The following is a 10,545-nucleotide window of genomic DNA, read 5'->3' on the forward strand; positions in this document are numbered from 1 at the left end:
TCCTTCCTTCCTTCCTTCCTTCCTTCCTTCCTTCCTTCCTTCCTTCCCCAACCAGAGGAAGATCCCATGGGGGAAGAGGTGCTAGTTAAAGAAGAAAAAGAGATTGCCATAGGTAATATTTGATTGATGAAGAGATTATATCAGCAGGGAATGCTATGTGATTGTGTCTAGCACGGGCATTGCATCCATCAGCTGGTCTTATTTGTGGTTTGATTTGCAAGGCGCCCCCCCTTCCGCCAAACATCTCTCACCTATTGGCCTATGACAGTCCCATAATTAAACTAATGTCTTTAGTTTCCTCTCCCAGCTATCCTTTTCTAAAAATGCAAATTTCCTTGGATAATAGATTCAGTAAATTTACACTAAGGCATTCCTGATTTATGAGATTCAAATCAATTCAACAAACATGCATTAAACACCTACTACCCACTTTCCTCCCTGGAGGAACCCAAGGTTGAGATACTTGTTTCCTGGAATGGAGGGCAGGGGACCAAAAAGGTGGGACATGCTACAGCAGGAGGAGAAGGATGCTGAAGACTGTCTCCTCCCCTTCCCTATCCTCTTGTTCTCTGTGCTAGAACCTGTTTGTCTTCAGGCTTTGGGTTGCTCAAGCCCTGGGAGTAATTTCTCCCTTAGCAAGAAGTCACAAGAAACTTTCTGGCTGAGATGCAACTTGGCCTTAGTAATAAGATTTTTTTTTTTATTGTTACAGTTGTTCCACTTTCACTTCCCGGACTGCTTTCCTGGGTTCTCGTGGTCTTCTGCTGGTGGGAATGCCTATCTGGTGTCTTGACCCTCTGACCTGTTCCACCTGTTGGTTCCTGTGGATCCCGAATCTCCAGTTAGGACAATATTGGTTTCAGCCCTAATTCCTAATTTCTTCTGAACTCTTAGAGAGTAGGGATTATTTCATTCTTTGCATTTGTTTCTCTAATACTGGCACAGTGCCTGACATTCAGTAGGCACTTAATAAATGCTTATTGATTGGTGGGTTGTCTGGCTTCTGTCCTCTCTCTCCCTCCCCCTCTCCCTCTCCCTTTTCCTCTCCCTCTCCCTCCCTCTCTTTCGACTTGTGGTGGGGCTGGTATCTGTCATAACTCTTGGGTTGTTTGCCTGGTTCTCAATCCTTCACTTCAGACCCTGCTTGGAATTTTTCCTGAATCTGACTCACTGATGATTCCTGCTTTAAAAAAAAAAATTCTTATTTTTAGCCAGGTGTGGATGTGCATGTCTGTAATCCCTGCTACTGGGAAAACTGAGGCTGATGGATCTCTTTAGTTCAGGAATTCCCAGCTGAAGTAGGACTAAAGCTGATCAGATGGTCTCACTGAGTCCAATGCCAATATAGTGAGACCTGGGAGTGGGGGGCCACCAGGCTGTCTAGACTGACCTAGGTTGGAATGAGAGCAAATCAAAGCTCCCACGTCCATCATGACAGAGATGAGGCCCATGAGTGGTCACTGTACTTCCAGCGTGGGCAAAATAGGGAACCCCAGACTGAAAAAATAGATATATCTTATTTTTATTCATTTATTTCTTCCCAATGTCTTATAGATCATGGTGCATAGAGTCAATATAACAACCAGCTGGTGAATTAATAAGTTAGAAATGCCTAGAGGCAAAGGGAAAGGAAAAGAGGTGAAAGCAGGGTCAAAACCTGAAATAGGCAAGGTCTGCAGGGGACATGTGATTAGGAAGGGCTTTGAGTGCCCAATGGGGTTTTATATTTGAAGCTGGAGGCAATGGAGATCAGTGCATTTTATTGAGTAGGGGGGTAATTTACTGAAGGATATAGACAAGGGTCATGCCAGGGTCAGAGGGCATGGAAGGGTTACATTGGAAAGAGGATTCACATGGATGAGATTTCATTTCCATTGGAGTTTCAAAAAAGTATAGCTGAAGTCCTGATATGGGAAATACTTCATGGATGTTTGGAGGTGAGTTTCTCTTCCATTTTAAACATTCAGCTCAGATTGAGAAAGATTGTTTGAGTTCCTTTTTTTTTTTTGAGGGGGAAAGGTAGGGCAATTGGGTTAAGTGACTTGCCCAAAATCACACAGCTAGTAAGTGTTAAGTGTCTGAGGCCAGATTTGAACTCAGGTCTTCCTGACTCCAGGGCTGGTGCTCTATTCACTGAGCCAACTAGCCACCCCTGTTTGAGTTCCTAATATGCTCAAGACAAGGTCTCATCTATGCTGTGTGGAGGGAAATCTGAATTTTGCTAGGACATAGTCTCTGCATAGTGTGTAGGAGACACCCAGGTGCTCTTAACTTTTGTCAGTCTGGTGACCCCTACTCAATCAACTGCAGTGGCTCCCTATTACCTCCAGGATCAACTCTAAAATTCTCTGGCAATCAAAGCCATTCATAACCGGTCCCCTCCCTAAGGCTTTCCTGCCATCTCACCCTTTACACTGAGCTCCTGGCTGTTACACAAACAAGACATTTTCATCTCCAGACTTCCAGCATTTTCTCTGGTGATCCCCAGTGCCTAGAATGCTTTCCCTCCTTGTCCCTGCCTCCTGACTTCCTTTAAGTCCTGCCGTCAATCCTGCCTCGTACTGGAAGCCTTTCCCTAATCCCCTAAAGCTAGAATCTTCCCTCCACTGATTTCCTCCTATGTGTCCTGTATGTAGCTTGTTTGAAGTTACTTGTTTGCATGTTGTCTCCTTACCGCCTTAAGAAAAGGGATTGTCTCATGCCTTAGCACAGTGCACAGAACACAGCAGGCGCTTAATGAGCGTTTATTGTTTGATTTGAACTCAGGTTTTCCTGACTCCAAAGTCAGCACTTCACCCACTCTTTGACTTAGCTGCTGCAAGAATTAGAAGGCAGAGTGTCTTCTACCTGGTCGGGTCTATGGAGATAATTAATGATGGCAGTAGAAATGCCTGGCATTTCCCAGGTGCTTAATAAATGTTTATCGACTGATTTAAATGCATAAAATAAAATACATAGGACTACAAATAATCCAATTACATGGAAATATAGTTACAGTTTTTTTATACATAAGTTCACTGACCCCAAGTGAACCCCAATTGACCCTGAGAAGGTCAGGCCAAGCCTCAAGTTTGCTCTCCCAAACCACTGACACAGTGGAAAGAATGAATACTGCTTTAGCCTGGGGGAGAGGGGGGGGGGGGGGGGGGGGGGGGGGAGGTGTAGAGGTTAGCAATATAACATCCCAGGAAAGCCTGCTGTGCTCTGCCCTGACTCAGACCACACTGAGACAATTGTGTTCCACCCCAGATGTTTTCAAACATATTTTAGAAAGATATTAAATATCGGATATTGATATTTTAGGGCATGTTTTAGTAGGGTATTGAATATTGGATATTGATGTTTTAGGACATGTTTTACAAAGGCTATTGAATATTGGACATTGATATTTTAGGATATGTTTAAGAAGGATATAGAAAAGCTGGGACATGTCCAGAGGAGGGCAAGGCAGGGGACTTGAAACTCAGGCTGTGTGAAGATGATCCTTCCAAGGGGAAATGACAAAAGGGTAGTTGAAGGGCTGTCCTACAGGAGGGGGTACCCTTGCTCTGCTTGGCCCCAAAGGGCAGAACTAAGGTCAAGGGCACGGTCTACAGATGGGCAAATTTCAGCTGAACATAAGGAAAAACTTAGTGGCAATTTGAGCTGTCCCAAAGGGGAATGGTCTACCAAGTCAAGAAGGGGAGGAGTGGTCTCTGAGCTGAGGCATGATTTGGCGTGGAGTGGGACTAACTCACTAGAGCTTCCTGATTTTCTAAGATCTCGGGTTCCTAGTGTATAAAATGAGGGGGGCAGACTAAATAACAATCGCTGGTATTTACATAAGGCTCTAGATACCCTGGGAGGGAGGCGCTAGCATGGTTTCCATTTTATAATTGTGGGAACTGAGACGAAGAGAGGTTAATGACTTGCCCAGGATCACTCAGCTAGTAAGTGTCTGAGACTGGATTTGACCTCAGGTCTTCCTGACTCCAAGTGTTCTGCCCATTAGGACACCCAAGTTCCCTCAAACTTTCACAGTCTAGGATTTTTAGTCAAATTGTCATCACAGACAAAAATAATTTTATGGCCAAATTAAAGCAACTGTGTTTTGGAAAGTTGGATATACCTTTCTAGCTGGGGGTAAATGGATGGTACAATGCATGGAGCACTGGGTCTGTAGTCAGGAAGACAAGTTCAAATCCAGCCTTGGACACTTAATAGCTGTGTGATCCTCGGTAAGTCACTTAATCCTGTTTGCTGCAGTTTCCTCATCCATAAAAAGAGCTGGAGAAAGAAATGGCAAACCAGTCCAGTATCTTTTCCAAGAAGACCCTGAACAGGGTCACAGAAAGTTGGACACTACTAAACAACAAAAAATATTTAAATACAAGGTAGTTTGGGGGAAAAAAAGACTAGCAATTTCAGGGGATCAGGAAAGGCTTGGGAAGGAAAAGACAGATTTTATGAGGTGGAGGTGAGGAAGGGGCACATTGAAGGCATGGGGATCAGTCAGAGTAAAGAAATGGAATGGGGAGAGGGAGTGTTGTGAGTGAGGAAGAGACAATGAGCTGGTTTGGCTAGATCATGGCAAGTGGAAAAGAGAATAATGTGCAAGACTGGAAGGCCAGGTCATGGAGGGCTTTAAAAGATAAACAGAGGAATTTATATTTGATCCTAGAGGCAATAGGAAGCCACTACAGTTTATTGAGTAGGGGAGTCCCATGGTCAGAACTCTGCTTAAGGAAAATTGTTTTGGTGGAAGTGTAGAGAGAGATTTGAGGCTGGGATAGCAATTAAGTAAGATAGTAATTAAGAAGTTCATGCAACATATAAGGAGGTGGTTAATAAAGATCTGAACTTAGGTGGTACGAGTGGAGAGAAGGCATTGCTTGCTTGGAAGGTAGAAATGGCAATATTTGTCAAATGATTGGATGTGTAGAGTGAAGGAAAATAAGGAGTCCAGGATAATGCCAAACTTGTGAGACCAAAAGAATAGAGGTGCCTTCAACAGAAGTTTGACAGAGAAGATGGTTTTGGGGGACAGATAACAAATCCGATGTGTATATGTTGAGTCTCTAGGACATCCAGTGTGAAATGTCCAATAGGCAACAAGTGATAAGGAATTGAAGCTCAGGGAAGACATTGGGGCTTGATCTGGGAGTCATCATTGTAGAGATTTTAATTAAGCATGAGAGAGATGATGAGACCACTAAGGGAGAGTATAAAAAGAAAAGAGTAGGGGGTCTAGAATGGAACCTCAGGAAATATCCACAGGGAAGGAGCATGATTGGACGATGAATCAGAAAAGATGGGAGGAGCATCAGGAAAGTCCAATGTCCTTAAGGAGAAGGTGATCAATAGTATCACATGAAGGCAGTCAAGAAGAATGAGAACTTTCAAAAGACCAAATTTGTTCATTAAGAGATCACTGGTAAGTTTGGTGAGAGTAGTTTCAGTTGAGTGAGGAAGTGGGCGTCATATTACAAAGGGTAGAGGAGTGAGTGATGGGCTAAATTTCTTCTCTGTTGCTTCATTGTGGTGCAGAGAAAACCTTGAATTCTTCAATGCCATGCAAAGAAAACACAAACTCTAGAAGGTCCCATCAAAAAGAAGCACTTCAACTACATGCCCAATGATAAACTGTATTTCTGTTGTTCAAGGACCAACTTTGCTAAATTCAGACATTCATCAACAGGTTACCTTTGAAGAGATGAATTTTCTAGCCTGTCTACCAAATTGTAGGGAGATTGCAGTCTGCTTGGAGCAGGGAGAGTCTACCCTGTGAAACTAAAGTATGATCTGTCAAATTAATTGAGGTCACATTTTTCTCCTCATGGGGTCACCACTCTCTAATTTAACTGGATTCTCATCTTTATTGATTTCCGAGGTTCACCCTTTGCTTCATGGACCATCTGAAAACAGTTTTAGTTCATTTTTCCTTCAAAAAATACATACTTCAGTCAAAGCTAAGCATTGACTAATGACAAGATTAACTTCCCTATCCAACTAAAGACCAAAAACTTACACTAAGGAGGTGGAAAGTGCTTTTCTTAAAACAGTCTGAGTTACTGGTCCTGCCTGCTTCCTGGTGTCCCTCAGAACCTAGAAAGAAAAGAATTATGTGAAACTTTATGAAGCTCATGATCTTTTTCCTGCATAATTTTTTTTTAGAGAACAAGAATTGCTTTATCAACTCATTCTTTCCATGTATCTGTTTGTTTGTACAAATATTCTCCTGATAAGAAAACTTCATGCAAAAGAAACAATTAGGGGTAACATTTTAATGTGACTTTTTCCCAAGCTTCCTCACTACACTGGGTATATAGAAGTTTGAATTCTGTGTTTCATTCAGCACTAACAATAACAGTAATAGCTAATGTTTACATAGCACCTTAAGGTGCGCAAAGAATTTTACATGTGCTATCTCATTCAGTCCTCACAGCATCCCTATGAGGTGGATGCTTTTATTATCCTTATTTTGCTGATGAAGAAGGTTAGGCTCAGAGAGGCTTGCCCAGGGTCTCAGCTAGTGAGGGTTGGAGGTAGAATTCAAATTCAGGTCTTCCTGACTCCCAGTCCAGTAGCAATTTAAGCAATTTATCTTCTGTGTCTGTAGCTGCTATCCTTTCTGACACAAGGTACAGTTGCCAACATTTTAGCTCATGTCAAAACTATTGTTTAAGAGGTCCCCTATCTCTTCTAGAATAAGTCAGTTTGAACAGGAAGCTTTACAAAGTTTTAAACAGAAAATTTAATAGGTTTTAAACCAGGGACAGAAAGTGGTTTCATCATACTGGCCGAGGAAAGAGAGAATCTGCCACCACTGGGGGAAATAAATGGCCTGATTATAATGCTGAAGACTACAAGGTATGCTAAAAAGCTGCCATCACAAGGAGGAAAAAAAGATTGTTCTTTTTGATCCTAACCTCTAACTTTATGAGCCTAACCCTGACCCATTCTAATGCTAACTTCCATAGAAACAAAAAATGTCAGATATCACCTTATTATTTGAAAGTATTAGTTGAGGTTCAGACCTCAGCCCATAAAGTGACCATAGCTTCTGAAAACTCAATTTTCATTCATTAAAAAAAAATTAGGCCAATCAGATGATGCTAGGGGCAGAAAAGATGCCTCTCCCCACCCTCTGCATGTAATGTTTTAAACTTAGGTAGAGAACAAAAATAATTTAACATACAGACAGCCGACTCTTAGGACCATCATGACTTACTTGTGGTAAGGAAAAAATGAATCTTTCTGAAACTGTTTCCTTTAGAGAGGAGTTTTAAAGATCCAATTCTTCAAGCATGAAGAGTATAATATGGCTTTTCTGAACTTCTCTGATTTGAGTGTGTCCATAATGGACACACGACTCTCACTGTTCTTCTACAGGAATCATCTGCTCTAGCCAAATGGTCTATTTATAATAAAGATGATGTTGATGATAGCTCACATGCATATATCACCTTGGAACTTTCAGAGGTCTTTTCTCACAACTCTGGTGAATAGATAATAGAAGTGTTATTATCCTCATTTTACGGATGATGAAATGAAAGACCTGGGATAGGACAATCAGGATTTCCCATCTACCCTCTACCTCATCCCACAGCTAGGCTATCGAGCCTCAAATGCCTTTGTCAGTTCTGTGTGTAATGAATGGCTGACCATTCTGGCACAGTCTGGTATGGGAAACAGCACAGTACAGTGCAGTGAGCAGTGGATTTAGAATCAGGGTCCCTGGGTTCAAATTCCCAACATATACAGCATCTTGTTGAGCTACCTACTATCCTGGGCTGGCATCTGGTCCTTCTCCCTTCTGGGTACCATATGTTCTATGACCATAAGGCTGGATCTCTAGGATCTCTCCTCTGGGTCTGGGTCTTCTTGTTTCCCAGCTTCTGTCCTTGTGCTGACCCTGCAACCACTGAAGAACTTGCCCAGGCTCCCAGCTCATTGACTAAGCTGATGTGACAGATATACCCTAGGGCCAATGAATAAGGGACAGCTGTCACTGCTCTCAGATGTTAGCACCAGCCCCATCTCAGTTCTCAGACTCAGCTCATCATGGATTGTGACTTCCCCTCCACCTACACAAATAAAACACTGAGTAAATCTTGAAGGGCTAGACAAATGTCACCTAGATACTACATGGTATGGTGAACTGAGATTGGAGTCAGAAAGGCCTGAGTTCAAATCCTACCTCCAGTACATACTTTCTGTGTGACCCTGGGCAAATTATATACTACATGTTGTTATTAAGTCCACAAGCATTTATTGAGGGCTTATAATGTGCCGGGCAATGTGCTTAGCACTGGGGTTACAAAGAAAGGCCAAAGACAATCCTTGCTCTCAAGGAAGGCACAATTTAATGTGGAGAGAACATTCAAACAACTACATACAAGCAACATATATACAGAATAAATTGGAGATAATGTCAGATGGAAGGAACTAGCATTAAAGGGATGCTTATAAAATGTGGGATTGTAGCTGGGATCTAAAGGAAGCCAAGAAGCGAGATGAGGAGGGGAAGAATTCCAAGCATGGGGGAATCCAGTGAAGATGCCTAGATTCTGAACATAGAATGTATGTGTAAAGAACAGAAAGGAAGCCAGTGTCAATGAATCAAAAGCCATATGGAAGAGAGTAAGGTATAAGAAGACTGGAAAAGGAGGAGGGGACAACATATGAAGAGCTTAAAAGCCAAAATGGAAGATTTCTATTTGATCACAGAGGCAATAAGTTATTGGAGTTGATCGAACAGTGGGGTGACATGGTCCTATTTACTCTTTAGGAAGATCGGCCTGACAGCTGAGTGGAGAATGGACTGGAGTGGTAAGAGATTTGAGGCACGGAGACTAGGCAGAAGGTTGCTTCAATAGACCAGATGTGAGGAGATGAGATCCTGTACAAAGGTGGTGGCAAGGCCAGAGGAGAAGAGGAGGCACATACAAGAGATGTTGTAACAGAAGAATCGACAAGACTTTGGTACTGGTTAGACATGGAGGATGAGAGAGACGGAGAAGTTGAGAATGATGCCTAGGTTGCAAATCTAGGGACTGAGAGGATGGTGGTGTCCTTGACAATAATAGAAAAGTAAAGACGAGGGGAGATGCATGCATTGAGGGGGAATATAATGAGTTCACTTTTGGACATGGGGAATTTAAGATGTCTATGAGATATCCAGTTTGAGATGTCCATTGGGCAGTTAGAGATAGGAGCCTGGAGGTCAGTGCTGTATAAATAGATCTGAGAGGTATCTGTATAGAAATGATCATTGAAGGCATAAGAACTGATGAAATCGCCAAGCAAAATAGTATGGAGTGAGAAGAGAAGCGGGTCCAAATTAGAACCTTGGAGAACACTCATGATTAATGGGCAGAGTTTGGATGATGATATAACAAAGAAGACTTAGCAGGTGTACTCAGACAAATAGGATGAGAACCAGGAGAGAGCAGTATCCCAAAAATCTAGAGAGAAGGGGGTGTCAAGAAGGAGAGGGTGATCAACAGTGTCAAAAATCTGTTTAACACAGTGTCTGGCACAGAAGCAGGTGCTTAAATATGTTGATTGATGGATTGATTGAAAGTCTGAAGATAGGTCAAGAAGGATGAAGAATGAAAGAAGACCATCACAAGTATGGCATGGCTAGATGACAATCCATCTGAAAAGTTCTAAGAGTTTTAGTGGACTACAATACAGGAGAACAGTATAAGCTAAAAGTCAAAAGCTAATACAGCTTTGAGCTGCACTGAGAGAGGTATAGGGTCCAGAAGAGAGAGGCAATAGTTCAGCTGTATTTTGATATAGACAACATCTGGAGTTTTGTGTTCTCTGTTTTAGGAAGGGCATTTATTGTTGGAGGGTTGGAGGGTTTCTCGAGGAGGTAACCAGTGTTGTGAGGGGACTCAAGCTCATAGTTCATGAGGATATGTTGAAAACCCTAGAAACATTTAGTCTGGAGAAGAGCAGACTGGAGGTAGGAGGATGGGGGTAGGGGACACATGCTAGCTTTTCAAGTATTTGAAGGACTATCACGTGAAAGAAGGATTCTGCTGAATGGGAGAGGTTCTAGAGGGCAGGCTTTGATTCCATGTAAGGAAAAACTTCTTTACAAAAAGAGCTATATAAGAGTGGAAGGGGTTGAGTCTCCAAGCAAAGACTGGATGATTACATTTGGAGGATATATTTGGGGGGAATCTTGTCTAGATATCTATGTAGATAAGATGATGCAGAAGTGACCTTCCACCACATAGATTTTCTAGTTTTATTGTTCTCATTTCTATTTACAATCTAAATTTCAAAAGTTTGTTTAGGTGAGAAAAGTCCATTGAGCCTTTAATATATCTATATATGTATACATAGATATATACATTATTTTACTAGATATGTGTAAGAGGCATTGGGCAGGCAGGCCCCTTCCCCCTCCTGTGTGAGGATTCTTGGGGTACATGTGAAAGGGCTGAGCTGCCTCAGCTCAGGAAGGGGTTGGCCTTATGGAACCAGAAGCAGGGTAGAAGGGAGGTAGCATGAGACAGAGGTAACAGGTTATATGCAGACCCAGAGAGT

General features: G+C 42.3%; 1 long non-coding RNA gene across 1 annotated transcript in view; it reads left to right on the forward strand.

The window, feature by feature from the left end:
- Nucleotides 1-979, forward strand: part of LOC138158434 (uncharacterized) — a 94,285-nt gene extending 93,306 nt beyond the window's left edge. Inside the window, exon 4 of the long non-coding RNA XR_011167641.1 lies at nucleotides 713-979. This is a non-coding gene — a long non-coding RNA (uncharacterized lncRNA). The remainder of the gene's footprint in view (nucleotides 1-712) is intronic.
- The last annotated feature ends 9,566 nt before the right edge of the window (nucleotides 980-10,545 follow it).

Source organism: Petaurus breviceps, unplaced genomic scaffold (assembly GCF_028583685.1).
Source record: "Petaurus breviceps papuanus isolate PSGF00001 unplaced genomic scaffold, PetGlider_PUasm1.0 174, whole genome shotgun sequence".
NCBI classification, from domain to species: domain Eukaryota; kingdom Metazoa; phylum Chordata; class Mammalia; order Diprotodontia; family Petauridae; genus Petaurus; species Petaurus breviceps.